The sequence below is a fragment of the Acomys minous genome (assembly GCF_964271855.1).
Source record: "Acomys minous genome assembly, chromosome: 4".
Lineage (NCBI taxonomy): Eukaryota > Metazoa > Chordata > Mammalia > Rodentia > Muridae > Acomys > Acomys minous.
In genome coordinates, this window is record NC_140486.1 from 130,604,426 (window position 1) to 130,622,427 (window position 18,002).

General features: G+C 43.4%; 1 long non-coding RNA gene across 1 annotated transcript in view; it reads left to right on the plus strand.

Moving 5' to 3' along the window:
• Nucleotides 1-17,596, plus strand: part of LOC311596451 — a 124,784-nt gene extending 107,188 nt beyond the window's left edge. The window contains exons 2-3 of the long non-coding RNA XR_014778844.1: nt 16,495-16,619; nt 16,728-17,596. This is a non-coding gene — a long non-coding RNA (uncharacterized lncRNA). The remainder of the gene's footprint in view (nt 1-16,494; nt 16,620-16,727) is intronic.
• The last annotated feature ends 406 nt before the right edge of the window (nt 17,597-18,002 follow it).

The window sequence follows — 18,002 nt, forward strand, 5'->3', positions numbered from 1 at the left end:
TGTAGGCTGTCGCTTTGTTCTGTTGACAGTGTCTCCACCACACAACAGGGACATATGCTCAACCATGTTCATAGCTGCCTTATTCATAATAACCAGAACATGGAAACAGCCTAAATGTCCCTCAGTAGAAGAATGGATAAAGAAACTGTGGTACATTTACACTATGCAATACTACTCAGCTATTAAAAACAAGGAATTCCCAAAATTTGTGGACAAACAAATTGAACTAGAAATTATCATGAGTGAATTCACCCAGAAGCAGAAAGACTCAAATGGTATATACTCACTTATATCAAGACACTAGCCCAAGGGGCATGTCCCATGAAAGTCTTCACATACCAGGAAAGTGGGTCAGAGGGGAGGACATCCTATTAGGACTGTAGGTGAGAGAGGCATGGGAGAATGGGGAAATAGAAGGACCCACAGGGTCCTAGAAACCTATAAGAAGAACATTATGACAGGCAGATCTGGGTCCAGGTGTCCTGTTCAAACTGTGGCACCAGCCAAGGACAATATAGGCAGTAAACTTCAAACCCCTACCCAGATCTAGCCGATGGAGAGGACGTTCTCCACTGTTGAGTGGCGAGTGGGGTCTGACTTTCATGCGAACTCTGGTGCCCCATATTTGACCACGTCCCCTAGATGGGGAGGCCTGGTGGCACTCAGAGGAAGGATAGCAGGCTACCAAGAAGAGACTTGATACCCAACGAGCATATACAGGGGAAGGAAGTCCCCCTCAGTCACAGTCATAGGGGAGGGGAGTAAGGGGAACGCAAGAGGGAGAGAGAAATGAAAGGATACAAGGGATGGGATAACAATAGAGATGTAATATGAATAAATTAATAAAACATTTTTTAAAAGACAATAGGTATCCTCATAAAATGTAATGCAGAAATGTAATGTCTGTGCCACTTGGATTTGTATTTCCTTTGTTCATTGAGGATATTGATCTCATTTATCCTACATGTTTAGTATTCATCTATATTTTATCTTGTGAGAACTGTCTGTTCATTTCATTAGCCTAATTATTGGTTAAATTACGTGACTTTTAGTTAGGAGTTCTTGTATGCTTTTGATATTAACCCTCTGTCAACAACATAGTTGGAAATGATTTTCTCCCATTGTATAGGCTTTTTTCTTCAGTATGGCATATAAAGGCTTTATAATTTCATACAGTCCCATTTGCCAGTTCATTGCATTATTTAATATAGTTTTTAAAAGTCTTATTCAGAGCAGTAAGAAAAGTAAATAGAAAATGGATACAAATAGAAAAGGAAGAAATCAAAGTATTCCTATTGGCTGATGGTATGATCTTTTGCATAAGAAACCCTAAAGACACCTCTAGAAAACTCTTTTGTTTTAGAAAGACTTATTTATTATGTATACAGTATTCTGCCTTCAGGCCAAAAGAAGGCATTAGCCACCATGTGGTTGCTGGGAATTGAACTCAGGACCTCTGGAAGAGCAGTCAGTGCTCTTAACCTCTGCGCCATCTCTCCAGCCCCTTAGAAAACTCTTAGAATATTAAGCACTTTCAGTCAAGGGTTTTGTTACAAAATCATTATGTAAAAATCAATAGCTTTTCTATGTATCAATAACAAATATACTAAGAAAAAATTAGAAAGAAAAACAAAAGTCCATGCACCAAACATACACCTATGATCACTCTAACCAAGAAGGTAAAAGATATTTGCAGTAAAAACAGCAAAGCATTGAAGAAAGCAATTAAAGAACATACAAACATCTAGAAAGACCTCCTATGCTCACGGATGGGTAAATCCAATATAGTAAACACGTCCACATTGTCAAAAACAATCCACGGGGGTGCTGCAAACCCATAAGCATTCTAATAACATTTTCTCATAGTTTTAAATTAACATAACAGAAGAAATGCAAATAAATATTTATTCTAGAAATAATAGCCTCAAAAAACTTTGTGAGGAAAACTCCATTTTTGTGTATATGCGTATGTGCATACCTGCCTGTGTGTATGCATGCATGTGTGTGTGTGTGTGTGGGAAGCCAGCGGCTAGTGTTGAGCATCTTTTTCTACTCCTCTACTTTATTTTATGAGACAGGGTCCCTTACTGAGCCTGGGGCTCACTGAACAGGCTAGGCTAGCCGCTCACAGAGTTTCCGATAATCCTCCAGTCTCTGTCTCCCCAGCTCTGACTTTGTAGTCACACCGTGCGATGCCCAGCGCTTTTCTCTATAACCCTGAGTGGGCAGGGGTCAGAGGCAGGAGTGGCTGCTTGCGAGCTTTCCCGACTGCGCCATAGCCCTCACCCTAGAGAAAGCCGTTTTCATGGCCCCAGAATACCCTAGGACATCAGCTTTTCATTGCCACCATCATTTATCCTTGTGGCTGCTTTAAAGTGAATAAATATCCTTGCCTGATGTGACTGGAACTCTTTTTTAGACTTTTGCACCCCAAAAGGTGTAATGTGTAACTCAGCAGCGAAAACCCTAGAACACTCAAACTGGGAGGGACCTTGGACATAAGCGCATTTCCTCCCTAACGGGCTGCCTGAGGTCTCGGTGCCCTCCGTGTTGCGGCTGAAAATGTGCAGCCTCTGAGCTACAGGTAACCAACGCTGCACCCTGGAGCGAGCTGAGCGAGCTACCTCTGTGGCTGCTTCCTCCACAGCTTGCCAGCCTTCTACACACCTTCTCTGACGCCCCAGTTTTCATTTAGATTTCTCCACAGCAGTGCAAGTCAAGATTGCCCCACCCGGGGCTTGGCCTAGAAAAAATTCACCTTATCTGGCTTCTAGAGTATCATGGTGGACTAGGTCAGAGTTCGTGCCTTTGACTCATTCAGAATTCAGCTCATCTTAAAAACCAAGAATCATGCCGTGCAGAAACGCATTATAAGCAATAGCTAAACAGAAGGTGGTTACTTTTGAGTCAGTTTGATGCTATATTTATCTTGGGAAGGTATTTCTTAACAAAATATGAGCACGAAGCCCAGTTTCGTTTTTATGTTTTCATCTTCAGATACCACCTGCGATTGGAATCGCAATCACCTCAGAGTGGTACACACTTGCAACGGATAACTGTAGGCTTCAGAATCACTGTATTAAAAAATATTTATTTATTCACTTTACACCTGATAGCACCCCCTTTCTGTTCCCAGTCTCTCCCTTCCTCCTCCTCCTCCTCCTCCTCCTCCTCCTCCTCCTCCTCCAAGAATGGGGAGTTCCCCCATGGGTACCAACTGTCTTGGCGCATTAAGTCACTACAGAACTACCTTCATCCTCTCCCGCTGAGGCCAGACAAGGCAGCCCAGTTAGGAGAATGGGACCAAAGGGAGGCATCGAGTCAGAGAGGGGTCCCACTCTAGCTGTTGGAGGAGTCACATGAAGGCAAAGTTGCATATCTGCTACATATGTGTGTGAGGAGGGGCTAGGACCAGACCATGCCTGCTCTGTGACGACTGGTTCAGTCTTTGTGAGCACGCGTGGGACCAGGCCAGTTAACTATGTAGGTCTTGTGGAGTCCTTGACTCCTCCAGCTCCCTCAACTGTTCCCCCAACTCTTCTGTAGGACTCCCTGAGCTCTGTCTAATGGCTGTGGGTCTCTGCATCTGTTTCCATCACCTGCTGGGTGAAGCCTCTCAGATGACAGCTCTGCTGGGCTCTTGTCTACAAGCACAGCAGAGTAACATTAATAGTGTTAGGGATGGGTCCTCTCCCTCCGGATGAGTCTTTGGTTTGCCATTCCCTCAATCTTTGCTCCAGCTTTTTTCCTGCACATCTTGTAGGCAGGGCAAATTTAGGGTCAAAGGTTTTTGTGGGTGTGTTAGTGTCCCCCTCCCTCCCCTGGAAGTTCTGCCTGACTACAGGAGGTGACCACTTCAGTCTCCATATTCCCCACTGCTAGGAGTCTCAGCCAGGGGGACCCCCACAGACTTCCTTGGGCCTCTCCTATCCCAGATCTCTAGCAAATTTCAGAGATGCCCTCCCACCTCCAAATTCTGATTTGTCTTCTCTCTCTTTCTCTCTCTCTCTCTCTCTCTCTCTCTCTCTCTCTCTCGCTCTCTCCTCAGCTCTTCCTCCTCCTAATCCACACTCCTGATCCCCTCTTTTACCCCGTTCCCTCCCTCCATTCACCTCCAGTGCCTGTTTATCTCCCTGCCTGAGTGAGATTCAAGTGTCTCTCCTGGGTCCTCCTTGTAACTAACTTAGCTTCTTTGGGTCTGTGGATTGTAGCACGGTTATCCTATACTTTACAGCTAATATCCACTTATAAGTGGGCATATACCATGCATGTCTTTTTGTGTTTGTGTTTGTGTTTGGGAAATGAAAATGAATATATGAGCTCCAATGATTAATTCATACAGAAGGCCTTGGTTAAACTCTGCTGTACACAAAACAAAACCAAAAATCTGAATGTAGGTGAGGTATTTGTAGGGACGAGGGGAGGTTGATGGGGTAGGAACTAAGAGTAATTACTTAAAATAAATTGTTTAAAACAAAATGAAATTGTATTTTATACTTGTAGGAGATGTCAAAAACAAATTTAATTAATAAAACCTGACTGTTGTTGGGTTGAGTACTAATGTATTCATAATGTCATTTTTTTTTTACTTTTGAACATGTTCAAGTTTTCCCAAAGTAGTTAAAACATCACCTCTCTTCTCGGATAGGAAAACACAGAAGACAAAAATGAGAGTCCCTAATTCTTAGGTAACTATGTGGGAAAAACAGTCAAGATCCCAGCCTGGTAATGTCTGCTTTCCTGGTTTAATACCAGGTTCTGAAGCCCACATCTTCTCTGTTCACTCTTCATGAACATCTTGAGATAAATAGTTGGGGGCAGGATATGTTATCAGCAGCCTACTTCCTGTTGGTGTGTGTTTAGTGTCTAGACGTCATGGTAAAGAGTGGGAAACCATCTACCCTTGGAGGCCAGGCTTGTAGATGAATAGGAAATACGACTCCATCGAACACTGGCCGTTGCGTTTGGCTTCCTTTTACTCTGTGACGCAGCACACACTCGAAGGGACCCTGTCAAGCAAGACAACAGTCTTTGAGTGGAGAACTCATCCCAGGAGGAGCAGGAGGTCTGAGTGGATAGGCTGGAGTTAGGAGCCATGTTAATCTGACTCTTATCCCTGCACAGCTGTTCTGACCTACACCCCTGAGCTCTTTCACTCATCTCCAAGTACCAAACAGAAGTTCTCCCTTCCCCAAGGTCAGGCTGCAAAACTCACTCATTGCATTCGGATGTTGTATCTTTTGATCCAAAGTGTCCACCTCATGCACTGCTCTTATTTTAAAGGACCTCGTAATATTTTTGAGCGTGCATGTAAGTTGTTGCTTATGACTGCGATGCTTCAATGCTAGTCCATAAAGAGATGCATGCCCTCTGAGGCAGAGGATCTCCTTGCAGGCTAAGTATTTCTATGAAGTCTCTCATGTTTGGCATAGATTCTTATCAGCTGCACCTCACTGCATGTGTGATGATGTGACATTTTAGGCATAGATTCTTTTCACATGCGCCTTACTGCATGTGTGATGATGTGACATGTTTGGCATAGATTCTTAGCCAGTTCCTCCTGCTGTTGTGCAGGTACAACAGTAGGTACATGTTGCTCTGTGGCCCAGACCCCGTGTGTAGCACTGCTGTAGGATGTTGTCTATCTTGAACGTGGCTACTAGGTTCCGTTAGTGTCTTCTTACAGTTTCTTTCTCCTATACATTGTGTGAAGTACACTTTGGAATCAAGGCAGCACTCTCTGGCAAATGATTGTGGGCCACTAAGGAGAGCTGGGTATATGATTCCTAAATTCCTACCTGTCGTATTAGATGTGTATAAACAAATGAAGTTGATCTTAACAATATGTTTTAATTTAACTCCAGACATAACCATTTTGGTGCAGAATCGATATAATCATTATTAACAAGCTAGATTAGTTTTGTATTATTTTCTTTCTAGCCTTCAAGCCCCTACCAGATATCGTGTGTGTACACTGCACCCCAGATTGTCCTGGTCCCACTGCAGGGTCAGTAAGTGTATGTACCAGCAGCTACAACAACCCAAGATCCCAATTACACCAGGATTCAAATGCAATTCTTTAACTGGGTGCTAGATTTCTCTTCCTACTTTACATCAAATGATGCATTTTGTCAGTTTATTTTGCTATTTAAATTAGTAGAGATACAATTTGCTTAGCACACAATCAGTCACTTGTGGTCACCCCTTTTTTTAAGAAGCAGAGCTTCTGGTGCCAGCTAGAAAACATGGAGAAGCAAACGTTTTAATTCATTTTAAAGGCACAGAAGACAAATAGGACTGACTTGATGGCATAGATTACTTTATAGATTCTAGTAAGTCTAAGGCATTTAAAGCATGATGAGGTGGTTTCCCAGGTACCCGCCTGCCACTCTAGGTACCCAGTTAGTGTGTTTACTGAGACCGGTGAGTTTTATGCAGCTGACAATCACATACCCTCTAGAAATGCTAACATGAATTGAAGTTCAAGCAGAAGTTGATGCTAACCCTGAGCCTTAAAATACTTCAAATGTTTTCTGTCTATGTTTCCCCGTCACAGCAGCTTAAAGATTATCTAAATAAAATGGGTGCGTGAGTTATGTGCTACGGTGAGGTATCCACCAGAGAAGACTATTTGGACCTGCACTTAATAGGTGGCTAATAGGAAGTCCTTCTTAGCTGACCAGCAACTACATAGGATGAGCCTTTCAGCGGTGAACTTTTAAGCACACACACACACACACACACACACACAAACACACACACACAAACACACACACACAAACACACACACACACACACACATACACACACACACACACACACAGTCGTGTCCATGGTTGTTGTCCTTCAGCTAATAAGAACAGTTAGGCAGAAGCAGAAGTGCAGAAGCCAAAAAGCAAGGTTGGTACATTTAGAGACTTTGCCACAACGATGGACATTGATAGATTAGGTCTCTGTTTTCATCTTGGCAGGTGGTGCTGTCTATGTGATGAGTTTAGGGACTGAATGGTATTTTTATCGTGAAGTCTCTTGTGCTAAGTTCTGGGGCCTACTAAGATCCTGGACACTGGTACACTTACTGCCTTTAGAACAAACATTAGACTGTTTTCTTAACTATATACATGCAGCAGTGTTTGGATAACAAACTTGCTAATAAGCTGTGCATTAGGCACACAGCATGGCCTCTGACCAGTGATGACTTAGTCTCTGTGAGCCATTGGTTGCTACTGTTGAAATAAGTGACCAAGTGGACTTGCACACTTTGTGTTGTTCAAACCCACTCTGATGAATTGGCTTGATGGTCTCCACTTGGAGGTGCCTTTCTTCTAGGTGCCCACGCCATTGAATAGGATGTTCACAGGACCACCCAGGGAGCCTCCAGCTAGCTTCATTTGAATAGCACAGGGATCAAGGGAGAGAAATAGGAGTTATCTTAGGTGCCCCCCCAAAAAACATTGCCACTTTCTTTTTTAAAAAAAATTCATAATGTATTGCGTATATGTGTGTACCTATGCTCCCAAAGGCTTATGATGCATTGAAGCTGGCCCCATCCTTAAAACATGTAGAGATACCCAAGATTTTACAGGAGGCTGAGACGCAAAGGCTAAAGGGCTGGCTGCCTCTCTTTGTTGAGTTCTGTGCTTAGAAATGGGAATTGAAATGGCCTCGTCAATACCTTTCAAAGCCTTTGATGCTGTTGCATGCCTTATCATAAAATAATGTTTTGCTTGTTTTCTGGTGTTTTGAGAGCAGTTTTTGTCCCAAGGCATAAATTGCTGTCAAAGGGAGGAAGAAATGAAATCTGCCTTCATTAATGAGGGCGTGATTCTTGTTTATAGTCTCTGTCATAAAGGCACATGACACTCTCAGGAGAGAGTGCTTCCCGCTTGCCTTGCATAGAATCTTTCTGATCTGTTCTGCTGGAAAAGCAATGACACCCCAAAAGATAGCCTCAGTTTTACTGTATGTTGTATATGGGCTTTCCCCTGAGCTAGCATTGTTTTGAGCAAATTGGATATATAAGCTCTGGGTTGGAGTACTATGCTTTTTTGGTTGTTAGGAGCTAACAGGGACCAGAGGCTGTAAAGTTGTAGAATTGGACAAATCATTTAATGTTTCTTTATGTTTGTATGGGTAGCACCATGTCCCTCACAAAAATACGGGAGTACAGTGGAGAGAGAGGGGCTTTGATTTAAAAGGCCCAGAGCAGTTTTCTAAGCCAAGTGTGTAAGCTTGAAGAGATTGACATGCAGAGATCTCCATGGGTGATACCCCCATCCTGTGTCAAATAAGCTAAGGATGCATGTCGTGTGATGCTCCGAAGAAAAGTAAGCGGATGGTGTGTCACTGCATCCATGTGACCTGGGGTCCTCCTGTGGCACCTGCTCAACACTTCAGTGGTCTGACTTCTCACTGTCAACGTCCAGCTAAAGAGTCCTGATGAAAAGGCCCTCCTCGCATTGCATGTATGAATGCCTCTATGGATTTACCCTACCCAACCTGTGCAGGTCTCCTGGGTTACCTGCCAATCCCCCTTCCTGGATAAGTTTCTCTCCTTTTCCTGCCCATGATTTTTTTATAATTAATTTCATCAAACTCTATATGCTATGAACTCTCACCCCTGGGTACCAATAAAAACCAGAAAGATGTAGTAGGAATTCTCTCAAGCTCCTCTGCTTTATACTTATATTTATCCACAACCCCCCCCCACTCTTTTTTTTTTCTTGTTTGTTGGAGTGTTCCTACTGAAATCCTTCTTAAGTTCTGGACCACATCCACTCTCTCCTCTGCAGAACATCTATTGATTACTTTCTTCATCCTTCAATTGCTATTTTTCTCTTCAACAGTGGCACCTGTGTGCAGCATCCCTGCCTTAATGGAAGTTATCCTCCATGGGTTCTAGATCCTCCCTGGATAACACTCTGTGTGCTTCCCTTCCCTTCTCCACCAGGCATCTCAGAGACGCTCATTTCCTGGTCTCCTTCATTACTGTTGAACTGAAATTTGACGTCTACATCTTCTTGGACAGTAGTATCGCTGCCTCCACCATCATCTGTGAACTTGTTATAAAGCCTAGCAGCCCCTCCCAGATGTTTGCTTTGGTTAAGTTCTCTATGCCCAAGAGCATTCCCATTTGTAAAAATAATTTTCCTCTTGTTTGTTTAGAAATTTCCTACCCTCTTAGTTCACTCTTGCCTTTCTGCTTCTGTATATTCAGCGTTCTTTCTAGTATTGCTTCCCAGTCATGTTCCTATGACATCGTATTTTCTATACATTTTATCTGGAGATTTTTGTCTCTTCTTAGTTGTGTACCATTTTTTCCAGATGATCACACCAACTTGCATAGTTTTTGCCTAGGGGTAGTCAAGCCTATAGCTAGGACTGTAGTCCAACTCTTACATCACATCCAAAGCTGCTACAAACACTTGCCCATCAGACTACTTATGTGTCTCCTGTGTCTTGCACACTCAGTGTGATTTGTAGAACCCATCCTCTAGCATGAGTTTCTTCTCGGTTATCTTTTTTGAATAAGGGCTCTAATTATTTGTTGTCTATGAGGGCTTTATCTGTAGAAGAGGGCATCAGATCACATCATAGATGGTTGTGAGCCACCATGTGGTTGCTGGGAATTGAACTCAGGACCTCTGGAAGAGCAGGTGGAGCTCTTAACCACTGAGCCACCTCTCCAGCCCCCAAGGGCTCTAATTATAACTCCATTTGCAGAAGCACAAGCTGTTGACTTGGGATTGGTTTAGGGTCTTCCTTTATGGAGGAGTGTGCATGGTCACCATACTTAATCAACCTCGAATTTCTATCCATCTTACCTCATCGTCTCTCTTCTCAGGGCTGCCAGTTAGAGCCCACCCGAGTATTCCTGAACTTGGGCTGGGCTACTCCTCCAACCCATTTCTTTCTAGCACTCCAACGAACCATTCCCTAGCCAAACACAAGACTGTAGATTGCATTCCATGATTAAAACTCAACATTTCATATTACTTAATTGAGATATTCTAGATACATTACAATCTGGTCTCTGTCTGGATTTAAAAGTTTCTTTTACTCTGATTTATTTTTAAAATTTTATTCTCTTTACATCCCAACTGTAGCCCATTCCCTCATTTACTCCTAGTCCCATCCTCCCTCCCTCTCCCCCCCTCTTCCCCTTCCCTAGTCCTCAGAGAAGAGGAGCCCTTCTCTTCCACCAGCTGGCTCCAGCCTATCAAGTCTCATCAGGACTGTCTGCATCCTCTTCCTCTGGGGCATGGTAAGGGCACTCTGCCAGGAGGAAGTGATCAAAATGGAGGCATCAGAGTCTGTGGCAGGGACATCCCCTGCCCCTCTTAATAGGGGACTCATATAGAGACTGTGCTGCATATCAACTACATCTGAGCAGGGAGCCTTGGTCCTCTCCATGCATGGTCCTTGTTTGGTACATCAGTATTTGCCAGCCCCGCTTGGGCCCAGATTTGTTGGCTCTGTTGGTCTCCTTGTGGAGTTCTTGTCCCCTCCAGGTCCCTCTGTTCCCCAATTCCCCAGTAAGACTCCTTGCCCTCTGCCCAAAGTTTGGCCGTGGGACTCAGCTTCTGCTTCGATCTCCCTCTCGGTGGAGTCTCTCAGAGGACCTCTATGGTGGGCTCCCTTCCTGTTCCCTCTCTTCAACAGCTTTCAGTGTCTATTCTATTTGCCCTTCTGAATGTGAATTAAGCATCCTCTCGATTTAAAAGTTTTTAATCTTTTCATTCTGAGATTTGTGATTTGGTGACTAAAGCATTAACACCCCGGAAACACACTTCCTTCCCAGCACACACTTCTGTATGAGCATTTCCTTTTTTCAGGAACGCCTAAACCATCTTGATATTCTTTACTTGCCTAGCAAATGTTCTAGGAAGTCTTTGTTGACACCTCAAGGTGCTATCTTTCGGTTCATACAAATTACTGACTAATTCACAGCCATTATTATTATTACCATTATTGTTTGATAGTTGGTAACCATTGTTAATATTTCTACATTGTGAGCCTGAGCTAAAGCTTTATAAATCCAACATTATTCTTATTGTGGCCTATATATCATAGCTGTGCTCACCTATCCACACGTCATCTAAAAAAGTCCTTGTTACAATCGGTGTGTAACTATATTTAACCATGGAGGATGGTTTTTTAAGAGTCTTGCAGAGGACAAAACCCACAGAGGCTCAAATACCTCCTGCAAAATGACGTAATATTTGCTGGTTCCTTACACAGACCTACATACTTTAAATCATCTTTGGACGGTGTACAATACTATGATAAAATTCTATGTAAATAACTTGTTATGATCCATTATTAGAGGATAAGATAAATAGGTCTGTATGTATAGATGCACTGTCTTCCAAATACTTGGTTATAGTTGTCGGAACCTGAGAGGCATGGAAGGTCAACGTTATATGTTTCAAGAGGTTTCAGTCATTTAGCTGGTGATGTAGCACCTTAAATGTTGGGTATTCATCTTCAGGACAAAGACTCTGTCTTTGCAGTATTAAAATCTTTAGAATACATTCCTACCCAGAGTCCCTGGCGTGCTAGGCAAACTGAAGATGAGTGCTCACAGTGGATGCATAGGCTAAGCAGTGGGAGCCGCTGTAACCACCTGGGGACCCAAGATGATGCAAATTCCTCTGTGATGATTGCAAATAGTGGTACTGAAAGGGAAAGTGGAAAGTGCATGCTAAGTCAAGCTCCGAGGGTCAGAATTCCTCTGACTCTTTCTAAGCCTGATATTCATCAAACTGAAGAAGTTTTTCAACAGTGTGTTGCTGGTTGGTGTGCATATATTATGTGAGTCTGTCAATAGGAAGCATGTTTTGAATTGGCTTTTTTTTTTTTTTTGGTCAAAAGGATGTGGGTTTTAATTTTTACCAAAACTGATATCCTTTCCAAGAGAAGTGAAGTTAAACTCTTTGTTCAATTAGTATTACGAAGTATGCTTTTGAAGTTGTCAGGGCCATAAATATGCAAATGAGAGGAGTCATCTCATCGTACATGAGTCGCATACACATCCTTAGTTCCGGCTAATGAGCACAAATAGAAAGGCTAATTATCACTGCTGGTTGGAGCTGCATGGGTGTTGACAGCAGGTAGGATCCCTTATAGAGCATAGTGAGAATGCAATACTGAGCTTGAATGAAGACTGGAAATCTCCACAAGTAGATTTTTTTTTATCTGACCACTTAAACGGGCCATTACATTTCCTAAAAACATGTTAAAATTTATTTATTTTAATTATGTGCTTATGCACGTATCTGTTAATAGAAGAAACCACTGTATAAAATCAGATTACTTTCCACTGTTAGCACATGTAAAACCATAGGCACTAATTACAGAAGAGATTTTAATCATTTACTTTATAAATAGAAATATGTGACCAATTTGGTAGTCTGTAGGAATACAATGCGTGAACTACTGCTGAAGAAAGATTCGATGGTGGCTTTGAGATATCTGGCCACATCAAATCTTCTGCTAGTTTATAGGGTTGCAGTTACTATGGTTACTTTCTGTCCCATCACCCTTATCACGGGGCCTAAAAGATACAGTTGCACATTAAAGGAACCGCAGACAAGGTCATAGAAAGCTCAGGGCCAGTAGGATCTGTGGCTAGAGGGCAGGCAGTTCCTGAGAAGCAGGTGACTTGGGGGAGGTGGGGGGCAGGGGGGTGTGAGCGGGATGGGGGGGTTGATGCAAACGTACTCAGCAGGTGGAGAACAGTCTAGCCAGTGGAAAGCAGCTGCTTACGAAGGCTGCTGCCCTTAGCACAGCTACCAATTATGCTCAGAATTAAGGTGTTACGGTAGGTGAAGGGACTTAATTGTGCTTGGGAAAAAACAGACAGACAAATGGCCACCCTGTTCATATAACAAGTGCCAGTGAGTCAGTACACATTCTCAAAGGTTGCTTCTGGTGGGGTGACACCTAGGACAAGAAAAAATGAGACACGAAGGTCACTCAGGTGAGGTGTAGTCTTAGAAAACTTTTTGGGAGATACAGTAATGTTGATAATAGTCAGCTATACTGAAGACTATAAAAAGATCAATGGGGCAGAGATTAAGGTCAGCTTAGAAGGCTAAATCTGATCGGACTGCGGGACACAATCTAATGAAACACCCTGTAGCTCAGTGGAGAAAGATCGATACGTACCTATAGGTCAAGTCAAGCTACAGTGAACATAAGCCAGGATTTTACTGATTAAACCTTTTGGCCATTTGACTTCAGTGGAAAGTGTGTGTGTGTGTGTGTGTGTGTGTGTGTGTGTGTGTGTGTGTGTGTGTGTGCACGCGCACGCATGCGTGGGCATGTGTGTGTGTTACTGGCACATTTGTACATGAGTGGAGGCCACAGGAGGAAGTCAGGTGTCCCTTTTTGTCCTTTTAACCTTACGACTTTGAGGCAGGGTCTTTCTTCTACATTTGGAGACAGAGTAGCATCCAGTAAGCTTTAGTGACGCTCCTGTCTCTTTCTCACGGTGCTGGGGTGGCAGGCACACAGGACCACACCCTGCTTCTTACTAGGTACTGGGAACAGGAAGCATGTACTCAAGTTTGTACAACAATGCTACTCCTTGTATTAGTCAGGATTCTCTAGAGGAACAGAACAGATAGAATCTTCATCCATCTATCTGTCTATCATCTATCTATCTACTTATCATCTATTTGTCTGTCTATCTATCATCTGTCTGTCTAGCTCTCTATCTATCTATCTATCATCTATCTACCTATGTATCATGTCTATCTATTGACCTATCTATCATCTATTATTTATCATATCTATTATCTATCTATCTATCTATCTATCTATCTATCATCTATCTATCTATCATCTATCTATCATCTATCTATCTACCTATCTATCTCTATAATCTACCTATCTACCTATCATCTATCCTTAATCACCTATCTACCTATTTACATGGAATCTACTAGAGTGGCTTACAGGTTGGGGTTCAACTATTCCGACAATGGCTGCCACCAGCTGCAATGCAATAACCCATAGAACCCAGTGGTTCACGAGGCTCTATGTCTCAGATGGTATTTGGTGTACACTGGCACACGGAAGAAGTAGGCTCTCATAACAGTGGGGGAATGAGCTTGCCAGTGAGGGCGAGGGCAAGCAGGAGAAGAAGAACAACCACTTCATATAGGCTGCCACCAGAAGCATCAAGAAAAATCCCTCACAGGTATACTCAGAAGCTTGGGTTGTAATGAATTGTGTATGTAGTCCAGCTGACAACCAAGAACATCCAACACGGCTCCTGTGAACTGTCTGCCCTACCCCTGAAATATTTTTATCAGGACTTATTCATCTTTGAATTCTTGGAAGACCTTTCTCAGATTGTCAGTATAATTTTAATATAAATATGTTTGTTGGAGATATGCTTTTTTGCTATTACATGATTTTTATAGCATTTTTAAAATAGCTACCAGGTTGGAGAGTCTGTGTTCAAAACTCTATTTCAACATAATTGCATGTTTCCACAACAGTCACATATGGACTCAGGATTGTGTCAACTCCTCGGACAGATATTGGATTGTACTCTTTGCTGTATGAAGTTTTAAGGTGCAATGTACACATTACATGCCTTTGTGTCAGGGTCCCCATGGCATGTTTCAGAGCATTTTCACAAAACAGCCTAACTAAGAAACATGATACAAGCTGAAACATGGAGACAGGTACCCACTTTCTACCCATGTTACACGTACAGGCTCTACCGGGTGGAGGGTGCAGTAGGCAACGCATATTGTAGCACTGATACGCCCATGCTGACTAGGGTTGAGACTATGTAACAGTACCTTGTGTGACTCTCGATTCATGTGACGTCAGTTTCCTGTAAATGTTCCCTTGTTGCTGCTTTTAGCTGAGTTTCCCATGATGCTCAAGACTTTATCTTGGCAGAGTCCATCCCATATCGATGCCAGCTGATTTCAATCCTTCACTTAGCCCCAGCGCCTCTAAGAGAGACATCTCTAGAATAACTCAGACATCTATCATTTCATTGAACAGGTATCCCTGCACTGGACACAGTAACCCTGCGGACATTTTCTTTTCATCTTATTTTCGGTTTTGGGGAAATGACACCAAACTTTAAAACTTGCTCAGAAATCAGTAACCCAGATCAGGCTTTCAAATGTTGGGCTTGGGACACCGCCTTTCCCCCAGAGCACTGGGTGTTCATATGTGAGACTGAATTTTGATTTCAAAGGCAGTCACACTTGGGGTGCCATTGCCACGGCATAGAGAAAAGGTGCCTTTTCTGGGGGTTAAACTTAGGTCTCCATGCTTTCAACGCAAGCTTTTTACCAACAGCTATCCTGGCCCCACAGGTGGCTTTAAAACTGTTTACACCTATAAAGGGATAGCAGGCATCCGAGTGCTCTGTGTTTCTCTTTGCACATTAAAGCCCCATGTTTCATAGATTCTGAAGTTTCAAAGACTATTTCTTGATTCCAGATCAAAGACTTCAGAGGCAATAGAGGCTGGAAAGGGATGGAGTTTTTAGAGATTAAGCTCTGTTCGAGTTGCTGCCCTCACTTTCAGCGAGGAATCCATGGCTGTCTGACACATAAAGTGGCAAGTTGGGCTGGGCAGCTCCCTGGTAAACATAACTGTTTAAATTATATAAATCACCAAAGAAGAGAAAACAAAATAATCACAGACAAATAAAACCACAGGAAAATGACATCCAGAAAAATCTGTAGCAAAAAGACAATGGATTTGTAAAGGAGTTGAAAGAACCACCACAAAGGGCATGTCAGTGTATTTTTTTTTTTTAATGGCTACACAAAAACAGACTTCAAACGCCCGCCTGTGTATCTCACCATTTCCAGGGATTAGCTGGGTCGCACAATGTTTCAGCCAATGCCTTGGCTGATCCTGTGGTCTCATCCAACGCAGCCTCTCTCCCCTCTCAGGAGCAGGTGGTTGTGGGGAGACTGCTTTTCTTAGAGCTGCCGACCACAATGGTTGTGGGTTTTCTATGGGGCCACTGGAAGAAGATGCTTCTGTTGCCTTGAATCTGGGCTCGAAGAAGGTCTGAACTGGTTTACCGGGCCTGAGTAGACTAAGGAGGGGTAGCAGGAGAACCTGCCCCTGATGAACTCAGTCAACTGTTCAGGACCTTGATTATATTTGAAAATTTCACACAGCCACAGGTGTCTTGTGCAAGGCAGATGGCTGACCACCTGGACACGCCACAGGATATGCTTACCACGCCTGGAGACAGAATTCCTGGCTCTATTTGTAAAACATTGATGAGGTGAACTAGACACAGAGATGCAGTGTTAGGCATGGGGACGTTGAGATCAGCAAGTCACTTTTTCTCTCTTGAATTTCCAACAACCGTTATCATTTCTTTACTTTTTAAAGCATAAAAAAAAAATCAGAAACCATGTTGTTGTATTTCAGAAAGCTCTAATCTGTACCTTGATGCCTATAGTTAAACTAATACAATCTTTTCATTTCTTCTAGTTCTGGTACTGAGTCAGGACAAGGAGAGAAAGGCAAAAGAGACGTTAGGAGCTGAGTGGCTGGCGCAGATTTTATTTCCTGCTGTATCCCTAAGCCAACGCCATTTTCAGACCCTAAATTGCAAGGTTAGCATTTCCCCCTCCAAAATAACCTTCGAGAACACTCAAGATAATTCCTCAAAGGCCAAGGACTTAAAATATCTCGCGCTTGTTCTCCCATCTCTGCTCCCCTAGCAATCAGAGACCATTCTCCCACAGCGGGAAGAGCGTTTCCTTTGTCGTCGCTCCGCAGGCGCTACAGGCGCAACACAGCTGTGACCGCACTTGGCCTCTGCGGATCCACCTGACTTCCTGCCTGTGCAGAGCTCTGGCGCACCAGTACGCCACAATCGAAAGACTCGGCTTCAATTCGTGGAATCTGCAGCGATGTGTCCCCTGAGTGTCCTTGTCCAGAATGGTTTTTCTCCTCTTATACCCTTTCTGCGTCAGCTCCTTCTAGACTTGAAACGGATGGGATGATGGTGCCGAGCAAGGGTGGCGAGAACGCCACCAGGCAGTCGCAAGCCGCGGGGGAGCTATGTGAGGCCAGACATCTTGAGCTTCAGAATTTCTGAGCTCTTTTCCAAGTCCCGAAGCCCCTTCCCAACCTAAAATCAACCACAATGTCAAGAGCGAAACCAGCGCTTTCCCGGACTGAGCCTCCTTCCCTAAGTTAACAAAAGGGAATTTCAGATAAAATCTGATTTCTCTGTCCTGTAGGAAGGGTACTAGGATTCAAACACTGCTCATATCTCAGCTTCATGGACTATTTTCTTTTCCGTTCGGAACCTCTTGAAAACTGCTGCTAGTTTCATTACATCTGTGTACAAAGTTTCCGATTTCCCTGGCAACAAGTCTATGCCCCCTGCCTGCGCTGGCCCCTAAAACATCCCTTCTCCTAAGGCCTCTACCGCATCCCCCCCCAAAGTCAGGCCCATGATCTCTGTTCTCTTGCAAGTGTTTATCCTACTGGATTATAATGATCTGACGTTTTTGTTTGTCCTTAAGCACAATAAAGGATGAAGCCACTGATAATAGTGAGTAATGTTGACAAGATAGTGAGAGCAGCCCAGAGGTGATGATTCATACAAAAAATGGTAGTGGGGGGGGGGCTAGGGAGGACAGCCAATGAGATGAAAAGTTCCAAATCTCAAACAAAAATAGTTCTCTATATAGTATGAAAAGGAGACCCACAAACACAGGTGATGGCACCTAGTTTCTCTCCGAGGGTTGATCTTTTAAATTCTGCAGACTGAAAAATAGGTTTCGAGAAACCAGACCCCCAGAGGCTTGTCTTTCACCAATGCTAGTCCCAGGGTTGATGATGCACTTTTAAGGCAGAGAGCAGATTGCACTACTTCGCAAGGCACCCAGTCAGACTCCTTAAGGACACGAGTTTACCCAGTAGGGATGGCTTAAAGCTAATGGTCAGCTTACCATTGACAAGGACAAAAACTGAGCTGAGTCAGG